This window comes from Crinia signifera, chromosome 7 (assembly GCF_055691185.1).
Source record: "Crinia signifera chromosome 7, ASM5569118v1, whole genome shotgun sequence".
Classification (NCBI taxonomy): domain Eukaryota; kingdom Metazoa; phylum Chordata; class Amphibia; order Anura; family Myobatrachidae; genus Crinia; species Crinia signifera.
The window spans coordinates 184,614,258-184,627,388 of NC_139223.1; the positions used below are offsets into that span (position 1 = coordinate 184,614,258).

Sequence of the window (13,131 nt, forward strand, 5' to 3'; positions counted from 1 at the left end):
CGGAGGGATTTCCAATTACTGTAACTGATTTATCGTGTACAATACACGGAAAAGGTACGCTACGCTGCACTACGTTTTGTTCGCACATAGCTAGGAATAAAGGGTACGCAAGTTACGGAATAAGTACGTAAACTGCACATTTCACTTATTGTTCTTTGATCATATAAATATCAGGTATTGATAGCCTAGACCTGCCTAGTGGTGGCGCCGGCCCTGTAGACCACCCAGCGGATGCGCTACGCAGTGGCAGTGCCATTTCCGTGATACCTCGAGGCGAGAACCTGCAAATCTCTGTATCCTATAATAATTTGAGGAAACTTATATATCTATACGTACACAGGAACCTTGCCCCTCGGCACTATGACACACTTTTCCTGTGACGTACTGTAAATACAATAAAATAAGTCATACATAATAAAACATTTCTGGACATGCTTTTTAAAAGGCAAGTATTTTTTACTGTATATTTGCCAGGGGTGACCGTGGCATGATTATATTACTCAGGCCCCCATAACCCAAGTGAATTAGGACCCCACTGCTGTCTTGCGGCTGCTTTTACTGATTACCCCTATAGTTGAGCCTCTATGCTATAGTACAGGTCTGGCCAACCTGTGATTCTCCTGCTGTTATGGAACTACACATCCCAGCATGCGTTGCTACAGTTTTAGCATTCCCTAATAGCAAAACTCTGGCAGGGCATGATGGGACTTGTAGTTTCACAACAGCTGGAGAGACACAGGTTGACCAGGCCTGCTGTAGTGGAAAGGTTGTGTCTAGGTCCATTTCTGTTTTTTGAACAGGATTGTGACGTTAGGTGAGGGCGGAAGTAGTCAGATGCACTCATAGCGTTTTTTATTTATTTTATTTGTATTTTATGTAGGTGTAGGTTATTTTATTGCAGCTGGATTGGGCTCGCTTCGCTCGTCACAGATTTATATTCCCCCTCCAGGTCTACGTGGATCCAGTGCATGATGGGAAAAGTAACAGAAAAAACAGAAGTGGTTCTAGCTGCAACCATAGTGGAATACTTGTCTAATTTTTATAACTCCTCTCTGGGAGAAGCTCAGAGAGGAATAAAAGGGGGACGGGATGAGGCTACATTTCGGGGGCGGGACGAGGCTGTCATCAACAAGCCAGTCACCCCATGACAGGCAGTCACGTTAATTCAGATTGGGGAAGGGCTAAAATGACGCCAAATGTTGTGATTTGAGTCATTTTAACCCCTCCCCGCAGACCTGCGAAATTCGTGAGTCTATACCGCGGGGAAGGGGGGAACAGGCGCTGCGGCAGTGATGTGGAAGACTTGCCCACCTTCCCAGGCGGCTGGGAGGTAGATCCAATTTGCGGGACCCTCACAGTCATTTTGGGTCGGCAAGTATGGTGGAAACCAAACCAGGAAGTCTAGCGCGGCTGCTTCTTCCTTATTAGTGGCTAACCAGTCCTTTTTTATTTATGTGATTATTGTTGTTACTTCTCCTTCCCTTAGTTCCCCTGTGTGTGGGAGTGTAATACCTCATGCACCACAGTATATCATTGCATGGGTAAACAAAGGTGTGTGCTGACAAAAAGTCCCAAGGGGTGTCACGGTTACAGAAATAGCTTTCCAAGGTGTGACACACAGGGGAAGCTGATGGAGAGCAGACATGATCACAAGACTGACAGGGAAGCACGGAACTATTCCACAGCGGAACATAAGCCCTTCAGTGGATGCGCGATGCATTGCCGTTGTCACATAAGTGATAACACAGTACAAGAGTGTGCCTATATCTCTCCTGGGAGACAGTAACCTTGCACCTGGGCACTTTGACACACTTGTTCTATGTCAGCCCACACCCTGTAAATATAATAAATGCAATTACATCCTAAAGTTACACGTTTCCTATAATACAGACGGATTTTCACCATTCACAGCAGAAGGACGACTTTCATGAGTGACATATTTCTAGGATGCTAAACACTTACACCTTTTATATCATACTTGCCGACTTTTGCTGGCTGCCTTCCGGGAGAGGGCAGCCAGCTCCATTATACACGGGGGCAGGGCTATCGCCGGGAGCTTAAAAGAGGCAGATTGGGGGCGGAGCCACAGACAGGCTTCCCTGTTGGGGGGCGTGCCTACAGTGATTGCGCCATTTTAGCCACGCCCCCCTCCGAGCAGTGCCGGTATTTCAGGCATTGCACGGCAGGGGGCGGGGTAAAAATGAGAGGGCGAGGGGCGGATCGTGGGGGATTGGGGTTAATGCGGGAGGGTTGCCCCCCTTTCCGGGGGGCCGGGAGGGGGACCCGATTTCCGGGACCCTCCGGCCATTCCGGAAGGGTAGGCAACCCTGTTTTATATATTATAATAAAGTATAAATGATCTAAAACAATTTAGGTATAATCTTTATTGCATGTCATTATTATTATTATTATTATTAATAAGATATTTGTATTATTTGTTACTGTTTATTGTCCTGAACTTGATGACCTACAATTAGGAATATACATAAATAGTTTTATATATTTTATATTTAATATTAATATACTTTATTTGAATGAATAAATGGTGTAAGTACTTAGGGCCTGATTCACGTTGACTCGCTAAACTGCGTTAATTCGCTGCTTAGCCAGCCATCTAACGTCACCCGCCGGGCGAGCGAATCTGGAGGGCCACAGTTTGAAGACCCATGGTCTACAGGGTCAAAAGGTCGACAAGGTCAAAAGTTCAACAGTCATAAGGTCGATATGGTCAAAAGGTCGACATTCAAAATGTCGACTTGTAAAAGGTCGACGTGAGTTTTTCCTGTTTTTTGGGGGGCCTCTATGTCAACACAGGTCGTATGGACACTGTCTAAGTGTACCTAGCTAGGCTCGCCATGCTTTGGGCGCGGTGAATCGCTGCACAATATTGTATTCTCCCACCACGCCATAGTGGATGGTAGGGTATGAAATACCGCCTGTCAACGCGTCGGTTAAATTTTTTTTAAATCATGTCGACCTGTTCATGTAGATCTTTTCCATGTCAACATTTTGATCATGTTGACATTCTGAATGTTGCCTTTGACCATGTCGACCTTTTGACCATGTTGACCTTTTGACTTTGACCTTTTGACTGTTGACCAATAGTTGTCGACCTTTTGACTGTCGACCTAGACACTGTAGATCTAATGACTGCATACCGGGCGGCTGACGTCATCCGCTTGCCCCGGAAGGCATCGGGCCGCCTGCGTACCCTATTGGAACGCCCACTGTTTTCATGGGGACGCCGTGCATTCCCATGCGCCATCTCCCTGACTGAGTCCATCCCGCCGCCCCCCTGTGCGAACGCCTCGGCAACTGTGCAAGTCGCTGAAGTTGTCCGCCTGCCGGCCCTGCACATGCGTATATTAGCATATTTGCCGAATATAAAGCCCAATGAGAAACTAATGTACTGCAATTTTTGAGTATTTGCATATTATTTTAAATGTGGATTATTTTAGACTGGCCGGTGTAATTGTTATTGTATTTGTTATAATTAATTGAATTGTATTCCACTATTGCTGTTTTCCATTTTTTTTTGTCATACTGTATATTGAAGGGTTGAGTTTCCCTTAAAAAACAGCTACAGTGGAAAAGGGATATGTAGTCACATGATCAGCGCTTAGTCATTTACTTAGTTGGTGAAATCTTCCTGCGCACCTGCTGGGTGACCCGGAACGTGCGCACCTGCTGGGTGACCCGGAACGTGCGCACCTGCTGGGTGACCCGGAACGTGCGCACCTGCTGGGCGACCCGGAACGTGCGCACCTGCTGGGCGACCCGGAACGTGCGCACCTGCTGGGCGACCCGGAACGTGCGCACCTGCTGGGCGACCCGGAACGTGCGCACCTGCTGGGCGACCCGGAACGTGCGCACCTGCTGGGCGACCCGGAACGTGCGCACCTGCTGGGCGACCCGGAACGTGCGCACCTGCTGGGCGAACCGGAACGTGCGCACTTGCTGGGCGACCTGGAACGTGCGTACCTGCTGGGCGACCTGGAACGTGCGCATCTGCTGGGTGACCTGGAACGTGCGCACCTGCTGGGTGACCTGGAACGTGCGCACCTGCTGGGTGACCTGGAACGTGCGCACCTGCTGGATGACCCGGAACGTGCGCACCTGCTGGGTGATCTGGAACATGTGCACCTTCTGAGTGGGCTGGATATTGCAGCCGCCCATTAAGCAGAGAGCTTTCAATATTTGACTCCTAAGGGGGTGAAAAGAGACACAATGTTCCACCCAGCAAACCTTTGCCCATTTGAGACCAGGCACATCAGCTGGTACTGGAATTGGTTCTGATCTTACTGTAGAAGCAGTTAATAAAAGGCGCACAAAGTGCTTTTTCTCTCTTTACACTGCCCCCAGAGGGGGTTATTCAGACCTGATCGCTGATGAGCAATTCTGCAGAGCTCTAAGATCAGATAGCCGCCCTGCTAGAGTGAATTCACGTCCTACACACCTGCAGTCATTCCATAATCAGTTACCATGCAAATTTGCCCAACAGCAATCAGCTCTGTATAACCCCCAGAGCTGGGATAAAACTTCCCGTCATCACCCATGGGCTCTTAGTGGAACAGTGGTCACCAGTAAAGTGATTGAAAATCTATTTGAAGAGAATAAAAATAATCAAATCGCTGTAATCTTAAAGAGAACGAGCCTCTGGGGGAAATTTACTAAGATGGGATTTCTATTTCAGATGGGATGCTGTTGCTAAAGGCAACCAATCAGATACTATCTATTACTGTATCTTCTAGAAGGAGCTACATACAGTATATAAGAAGTAGATTCTGATTGGTTGCCAATAGCAACATCCCATGTGAAATAGATCTCCAATCTTAGTAAATTGCCCCTTCAGAGCGGCGGGATTGAACAATTACAGATTGATTAGCTAATCAATTTAATACCGGGTCTCTACAATACATTGCTACAATAGTATATAATTCCGTATATCAGTCATTCTGTATATAAATCAGATTGTCAGCCTTTGATACTTAAATAAGGATAATTAATATAAGCAAATACAAACCCCTTGTTTATACAGCCACAACTATTTACTTTAATTTGCATTGGTTGTTGATCATTCAAACTTGATTGATCTTTTGTTTGTTTACCTGTCTTTGAAGTGGTTTAATGTTGTTCAGTGGCGTAAATTCATCCCAGTTGCCTGGAGGCAAGATAAATATTGGTTACATGTAAATTCCTGCTATAATAAAAATCTGCCAACCAGGGGGTTGGACACCAAACTGAATCAGAGATGCTGATGCCCATGAGAAATATAACATCGCCACAAGGTTAGCCTAGACACAATGGGCCAGATGTACTAAGCTTAAAAAGTGATAAAATGGAGAGTGGTAAACCATCAGCCAATCAGCTCCTACATGCCATGCTACAGGCTGTGTTTGATAAATGAAAGGTAGAAGCTGATTGGTTGGTGTTTTACCACTCTCTGTTTTATCACTTTACAAGGCATAGTACATCTCACCCAATAAATGGAATCAACATGTCATGGAATGCTGCAATTGCTGACATCCCTGCTGCCCTGCATCACAGCAGCTGTCCACACATGAATGGACATGATTGGGCTTGATCACAATGACGTTTTTGTGATCAAGCCCAATCGGGGCGAAACACGTGTCTTCCGACATCAGGGCTTCTCTAGCCACACGGAACCCTCCTCCATCCTCTCTCCGGCAATCGCGGTAGCAGCTCCGACGGTGGGAAGCGGTCCATAGACAGACTGCATGTCTGTGACTGAACCCCGCCGGTTAGCTTAAAGGTATTTAAACCCTGGCATTATATCTGTGTATATATCCCTATGCTCACGGACAGACTGTGTGTCTGCTACGTGACTCCGAAGCTACCGCCACTTTACATTGAGCCGGACGCTCACACCTCACCCGACTGTCACCCTAACGAGCAGCTCGTGGTGGTTTTGGTCTGAGCATCACTTATTTTAGACATACACCCCTCTCACAGGTTAGCCACTGTTTTACTGTTTTGCCGTACCCTATGATTCTGGGGCTTTGACCCTAACCCAAGGACAGCAGCCATCCGGCGGCTTGCATTTATTATATTGACACCGGTCTCATTTTTCTAGAGCATAACCAATTGACCCACAGGCAACAGTACCTGCTGATCCTGGGGCTCTGACCCCAACTCACCGACGGCATTCGTCCGGCGGCTTGTATCAATTACACTGGCACCAGTCTCATTCGTCTAGAGCATAATTAATTGACCTACAGGCATTAGTACCTGCTGCCAGGGATTACCATAATTAATATCTAAACTGGTATTCATCTAATCGAACTCTATTACCTTTGCGCTCAGCATTTAACAGCTATAGAATAGTGGGTCCTAGCACCACTCATACAATCCAGATTTGATATTTAGATCATCCCTACTGTGCAAATTTCCCTGCTCTTAATAGGGGACCAGCTGTCGATATTTGTTTTCTACTTTGTTTCATTTTTTTATTATTTATTCTTTGCCGATACAAGTAAATGTGACATCCTACTATGTATGTTGCAACTAATGACCATGTGACCAGTGTGCACATACATTAACCCATGGTTCATAAAGACCTTACTCACCCCTGCTTGTGGTGCAGTGCACAGTATCTCCCATTACTGGTACAGTAACCACAAAACCCGGAAAACTCTAGCAGTGGGCACATATAACCATCTATTCATATATATTTAGTGTATCTGTGCATCACCATTTTTCTTCTCCTCTGCCTATTTCCACCTTATTATCATCTCTCACCTGGACTCGCTCACTCTCTCATTCACCTGGGTCACACCAGGTGGAAAGCAGAAGTGACATCTGGCTCCCAGTAACATTTGAGGCTCTCTCATCTGACGATATATACTGCCATACATCGCTGTGCCGCCTGATCCCATCGAACTCAGCAGCTAAGCAGTGACTGGCTGGATCAGTACCTCTTGGGAGACCACCAGGGAATATCCAGTACTGTATTAACATCCAGACAGCAGAAGCAGCGAGTGCATACGAAGAGCATTCTCCCCTTTTCTTTATCCACAAAATCCACTACAAACAACTTAACCTGTGACCCACATGATTATAGAAGGGTTATTGTATGTTATCAATTGAGGGTCCGCAGCAAGACTCAGTCAAATTAATCAACCGTAATGGCACATAGGTTATGTATGTGATTATCACTATTTTTGTCTTGCTCAAAATTTGATTCTTGTCTGGCTAAACCCCTGCAAATCATTTTCGCCCACTTGACGGATATTGTGTAACAACCCCCGTTACATCCTGCATTTACTATTATATAATTTATTTTTACACCCCTAATGCATTTGCTATTGTGCTTATAAAATTTGTCCATTGCATTAAAATTGACGTGTGCATATATGTATGTATTTTAAGTATCAGTGAATAAAGGTTAGATTTTATTTCACCCATTTCTTCACAATTCTTTCACTTATCTATTATTTAAAGTGTACCCCAAAAACCCATTCTGTTCTCCCTGCGTCTATCTTTAGACACCCATCCTAATTCACACATGAATGTCTGTAAGGACCAGAATGAAGATATAACTACAAAAAGCAGCTAAGGGATACATATTCATTAAGGTCGGTTGACGCAATGGTGTTCAAACGAAATATCCAAGCAGCCTCCCTTTGTGGTTGCCTTCTCTGTTGTTAATCAGGATTTGTTCCAGCATCCAATATCGATGGGCGGCCATTCACTCCTCCATCAAGATGACATTGGAAGGTGCAATGTCTGACCAGCCTGTAGCCAGGCACTTCAAGGAGTATAATCATACCTTGCCTACCCTCCGATGTGGGTACTTGTCCCAGTACACCTACCCCATTGTTGGTTTGCTGTTTACTACTGCTGCTTATATTACCATCTCCTTGACAAAGGTTCGCACCAGGACCGAAACGTCGGCAGGCTATCAATTTGATTAAACTCTGGACTTTCATGAGAAGATTGGTGAGTGCTGTTTTTCCCTCTTTGGGGATTTCTGGGAGTGCTGACTCATTACAGTACTCTCTAAACGGCACCCGAGCGGACACCTGGGTTAATGGTGGTTGCAGACACTCAAATCAAACACATGCAATAAATGGCGGGGTGCCGATGCAAGGATAGATATGTAGCAGACAACAATGGCACTCTTCCGGGCTTGAAGAAACTGGACAAGAGACACAGTGCTGTGGTCAACGTTTTGGAAGAACTCTACATCCTTTTTCAAGACAGAAATGTGTGCAATACAAATCAGAAAGGGTAAGTTCGCTTACCTATAAAGGTGTACATGAGGAGGTCCGCCCTTCACATTTGACGAACGCCCGGTCTCCATCGTCCTCCCGGTCCGGCGTCTGCTGGAAGTGCGGGGACAACGTCACTTCCGCCCGGCTATCTGACACTCCGGCCAATCAGAAGGGGGGAGGGAGCCGACCTGATAGCGCTGCTCTCCGTTGCTGGGTAACCAAAAAACAACAAAGCGTGCTAAACAAAAATAGACTGAGTGGATAGCGATGACTGTGAACCATGTGGACATAATCTCTATATTTATTTTATTTATTTATTAACAGTTTCAGTTAACTGATAATGATGGTGACTAATGGGGCCTACACACGTGGAGATATGCAGAGCATTCTGAGCACTGCACGGCAATAGGAATGCGCATCCCTGCGGCATCACTATTGCCCGGTCAAATAGGCTGTGCAGGGAAGGCAAGAGGAAATAGAAGGGAGGAACATCGCTCAGTCTCGCTCATTATTAATATAACATACAAGTGAGTATCGTCACAGTAAAACATTTATTCTTAACATCTAAAACAGGATAATGAATCCTCATTTATACGAAATAAGGTAAAAATATACAATTCTTCGATAAAAGCACATATAAATCAACTAAAGGCCTGATTTCTACTTTATATACCTAAAGGTGAAAACCTCTTAATGGGATCTGGGTACTGATTTTGGGCGATGAAGACTTGGTTTGAGACATGGGCTAATGCAGCATCTACAGTAGTTCTATTTGAGTAAGGATTAAGGAAGATACATATGAGTTACTGTACAGGTGGTACTATGTGTCTTCACGATTCAGTATAATTTTTCCTGGAACATCAGTTAGATGCTGACGGCCTGTCCGAAGATAGCACCGCTTTGGAGGGAAGTAATTGGTCTCACATCCCACTTACTCAACATCTCTATTACCTATGACCCTAAATATTTTGTCCTCCCTTTAAGTTTTCCTCAATTAACTAGACCTCAAAATAAATGAATGCGCCATATAGCTACAGGGCCGGCGCTACCACTAGGCAGCTTTAGGCAGCTGCCTAGGGCGCCGGCCACTGGAGGGCGCCTCTTCAGCCCAACAATTAAATCAGCAGCAGCATTCTAAAAACTGTCCCTGGTCCCTGCTGCTGGCGATGACTGCCTAGCGCTGGTGGTGAGACACTGGTCCCAGAAGATGCCGACCTGCCCCTCACCATTGGCGTCAGTGGGGAACAGTGCCTCTGTGGCAGCAGCGCTACGCAGTCAGTGGCTGCAGCAGGGACTAGGGACGGATCTCCCCGCCAGTCGCAGAAGAAGGAACCGCTGCACGGGTCCTGACCTGTGCAGCGGTGAGTGGCACCAGCGAGGTGAGTGTCACCTCCTATACCTTCCGCCACCCCCCAGCCCCGGGAAATGATGCCGGGCATCACCCCCCGCGCCAAAACGCAGCGGTGGGCTGCCGGCGCAATCACCGGCACCCCACGTGTACAGCGGCCGGGTGAGCATCACAGCTCCCCCCCCCCAGCGTCGCGGCGGCCTGCCGCCTCAATCACCAGCTCCCCTCCTCCTGTACAGCGTCCGGGGGGCGGGTGGGCACCGGAGCGTCCCCCCCCGCCTGGGGCGCTCCGGTGCCTCGCACCGGCACTGTATAGCTACTGCCATGAATTGCCAGTTGGCAGCAGACTAGAAGCAATCCGCTCCTCCATCTTTACAGTCTATTCCAGGGATGTCGGGTAAGGTAAATGTCTGAGGAGGCCCTGGCTATACCAAAGCCAGATTTATGCACAATATATGAGCCCAAGGTATTCTATCCCGAATATGGTATATCTATCGTATGGAGTACATGACCAGTATCATTAGTATCCGCTTTCTAAATCATTTGATTAAATTTGGAGCCCATGGTTAGCCTCTTAACATAGCCTTTCCCGTTTAACCATGCAATAGCCACCTACAGTATACTGTATATAGCAATTCTTGGCCATACAGTATACTGTAGGGAGGACTAAAATGGTCCATGGCCTACATCACAAAACTTACACGGAAAGACTAAGGGGGATATTCAATGTAGGGTCACGACTGTCGGGCTGGCCCAGCAGCCATGACCCTGTCCTGTTCTCCGCCGGTTCGACACTGAATTGGCAGGTGGGATTCAATGTCCCACCTGCCGAGCACCAAGAAAGGGGGCGGGGCCATGAGATGATGCCGGTAGCTCATCAATTCCAAGCCGTTCTCGCCAGAACATGCGCAACTGCTTGTGAAGTCGGGCACATTCTACTTACAAATGAAATGATGAATCAAGCATGTAAACAGAAACCAGGGGCAACAGCAGGCAGTAGGAATGTCCAAAAATGATAGCAGTCCAGTTCCAGATACTGGTGAAGCCGTCCAAAAGGTCCTGAGCCTGAGGTCCTATGGGAGCAAATAGTCACAATATAAGGGCAAAACATGCAAAATACATTTTGGATCCTTCTTCAGTAGGCTACTGAAGAAGGATCTGTGATTTGAAATGCATTTTGCGGGGAAGATGGCATTGAATAGGGCCCCGTCGCTATTCCCAACGAGGGAAGATTGAATACCCCCCTAAAAGATCTTAATATGTATAGTTTAGAGCAGAGAAGGGAAAGGGGTACATGTAGAAACTTTCAAATATATCAAGGTTTTAACAAGGTACAGGTGGGAGACATTCTTCACAGGAAGAGGAGCAACAGAACACGAGGACATGCACTGACACTAGAGGGAGGAAGGTACAGGTGGGAGACATTCTACACAGGAAGAGGAGCAGCAGAACACGAGGACATGCACTGACACTAGAGGGAGGAAGATTCAGGTGGGAGACATTCTTCACAGGAAGAGGAGCAGCAGAACACGAGGACATGCACTGACACTGGGGGGAGGAAGATTCAGGGGAAATGTGAGGAAGAATTACTTCACAGAAAGAGTAGTGGATAAGTGGAATAGCCTCCCATCAGAGCAATTTAAACATGCTTGGAATAGACATATTGATAGCCTTACAAATAAATTATTATTATTATTATTATTATAATTTTATTTATAAGGCGCCACAAGTGTTTCGCAGCGCCGTACAAAGGAACAATACAGGGAGACAAAACTTGGCATAACATTGAATAAATAACAAAAATACAGTACAAATAAAGAGCACCACAGTTCAATACACATTACAGCTTAAATGTAAGTAGTGAGGACCCAATCAACATACAACTAGAGGCTTGAGGCCAATGATGGAGATGAGTATGAAGATGGTCACTGAGTGTTGGAGTAAAGGAGAGCTGTGAGTGAAATGTGAAGAGAAGTGGGCTTTGACAACAGGAGGGAAGAGGGCCCTACTCGGAGGAGCTTACAATCTAGTAGGAAGGGGAGACAGACAGATTACAAGAGGTGCAAGCGAGGGGGTGGTGGTTAGATAGCAGGATGTAAACAGGCAAGGGGTCGGAGAACCAGCTGGTTTATGCAGTGGAAGGGTAAGCTTTGATGAATAGGTGAGTTTTCAGTGCCCGTTTGAAGCTTTGCAAGGTCGGGGAGAGTCTAATGGAGCGAGGGAGTGCGTTCCACTGAAGGGGTGCAGCACGGGCAAAGTCCTGTACTCTAGCATGGGAAGCAGTGATCAGGGTGGAGGAGAGACGACAGTCGTCAGCTGACCGTAGAGGGCGGGAGGGTGTATGAATGGAGATGAGGTTAGAGATATATGGAGCAATGGAATTAGAGATGGCCCTGTATGTGAGTGTGAGGTGTTTGAAGAGGATTCTGTAGGGGAATGGAAGCCAGTGCAGATTTTGTTGAAGGGGAGTAGCAGAGTTAGAGCGGCGGGAGAGGAAGATAAGCCTGGCTGCAGCATTGAGGACAGATTGGAGAGGAGCTAGTTGGGATTGAGCGAGGCCAGTGAGAAGAGCATTACAGTAGTCAAGCCGTGAGATGACCAATGAGTGGATGATCAGCTTAGTTGCACTCTGTGAGAGAAAGGGCCTGATGCGAGCAATGTTGCGTAACTGGAACCGGCAAGAATGGGCCAGGGCTTGGATATGGGGTGCAAAGGAGAGGGAGGAGTCAAGAGTGACACCCAGGCAGCGGAGTTGGGGAACAGGGGAGATGATGGTGTTGTTAACAGTGATAGAGATATTAGTAGGGGGCATAGCTCTGGGTGGGGGAAAGATAATAAGTTCGGTTTTGTCCATATTCAGCTTCAGAAATCGCTCAGACATCCAGGTAGAGATGGCAGCGAGGCAGTTGGAAACTTGAGAGAAAACAAGTTTCCAACTGAGTGAAATAAGGATCAAATATGGTTTGAGTTAACATGTTTTTAAAAAAGGGGGCAGACTAGATGGGCCAAGTGGTTCTTATCTGCCATCAAATTCTATGTTTCTATGTTACCCCTAGGTCTCTTACCAGAGGCTCTGTTCTTTCCCATCTTCTCATTTCCCTCTTTCTTTTGCTTTTCTTTTCTCTTTTTGGGGTAACATTGGTGTGGGGTGCAGTGCCCCTGGATTGGTGTGGCTGGGTGGCTCTGAGGTGGCACACACTATTACATTCTATTTAACATTTTTCTCTTACTAATCTTTTCACTAACACTATTTCTTTACTATTTTCATTACATTCATTACTAATGCGTTACTTTTTGTATATATCTCTGGCTTCTTAACATTAACATTGGTACTTGTTTCCTAGCACGGCGCCCATTGTATCGCATACCATAAGGCATACAATGGTATGCGATGCGACGAGATGTCCCCCGATGTCATACAATGTTAAAATTGTACAGCATTGTATATGGCATACAATGCCATATAATGCGATGCAATGCGATTTTAAATGATATAAGCACCCTAATGGGTGCTTTCAATGTTAAATGGCCCCCCTATAACATTAATAA

The 13,131-nt window shown here is 46.3% G+C and overlaps 1 long non-coding RNA gene across 1 annotated transcript in view; it reads right to left on the reverse strand.

Annotated features, from left to right (window-relative positions):
• The window catches only part of LOC146019663 (uncharacterized), a 95,214-nt gene extending 86,874 nt beyond the window's left edge, over positions 1-8,340 (reverse strand). Inside the window, exons 1-2 of the long non-coding RNA XR_014450648.1 lie at positions 8,265-8,340; positions 5,109-5,161 (exon numbers count right to left, since the gene is read on the reverse strand). This is a non-coding gene — a long non-coding RNA (uncharacterized LOC146019663). The remainder of the gene's footprint in view (positions 1-5,108; positions 5,162-8,264) is intronic.
• Between the last annotated feature and the right edge of the window lie 4,791 nt (positions 8,341-13,131).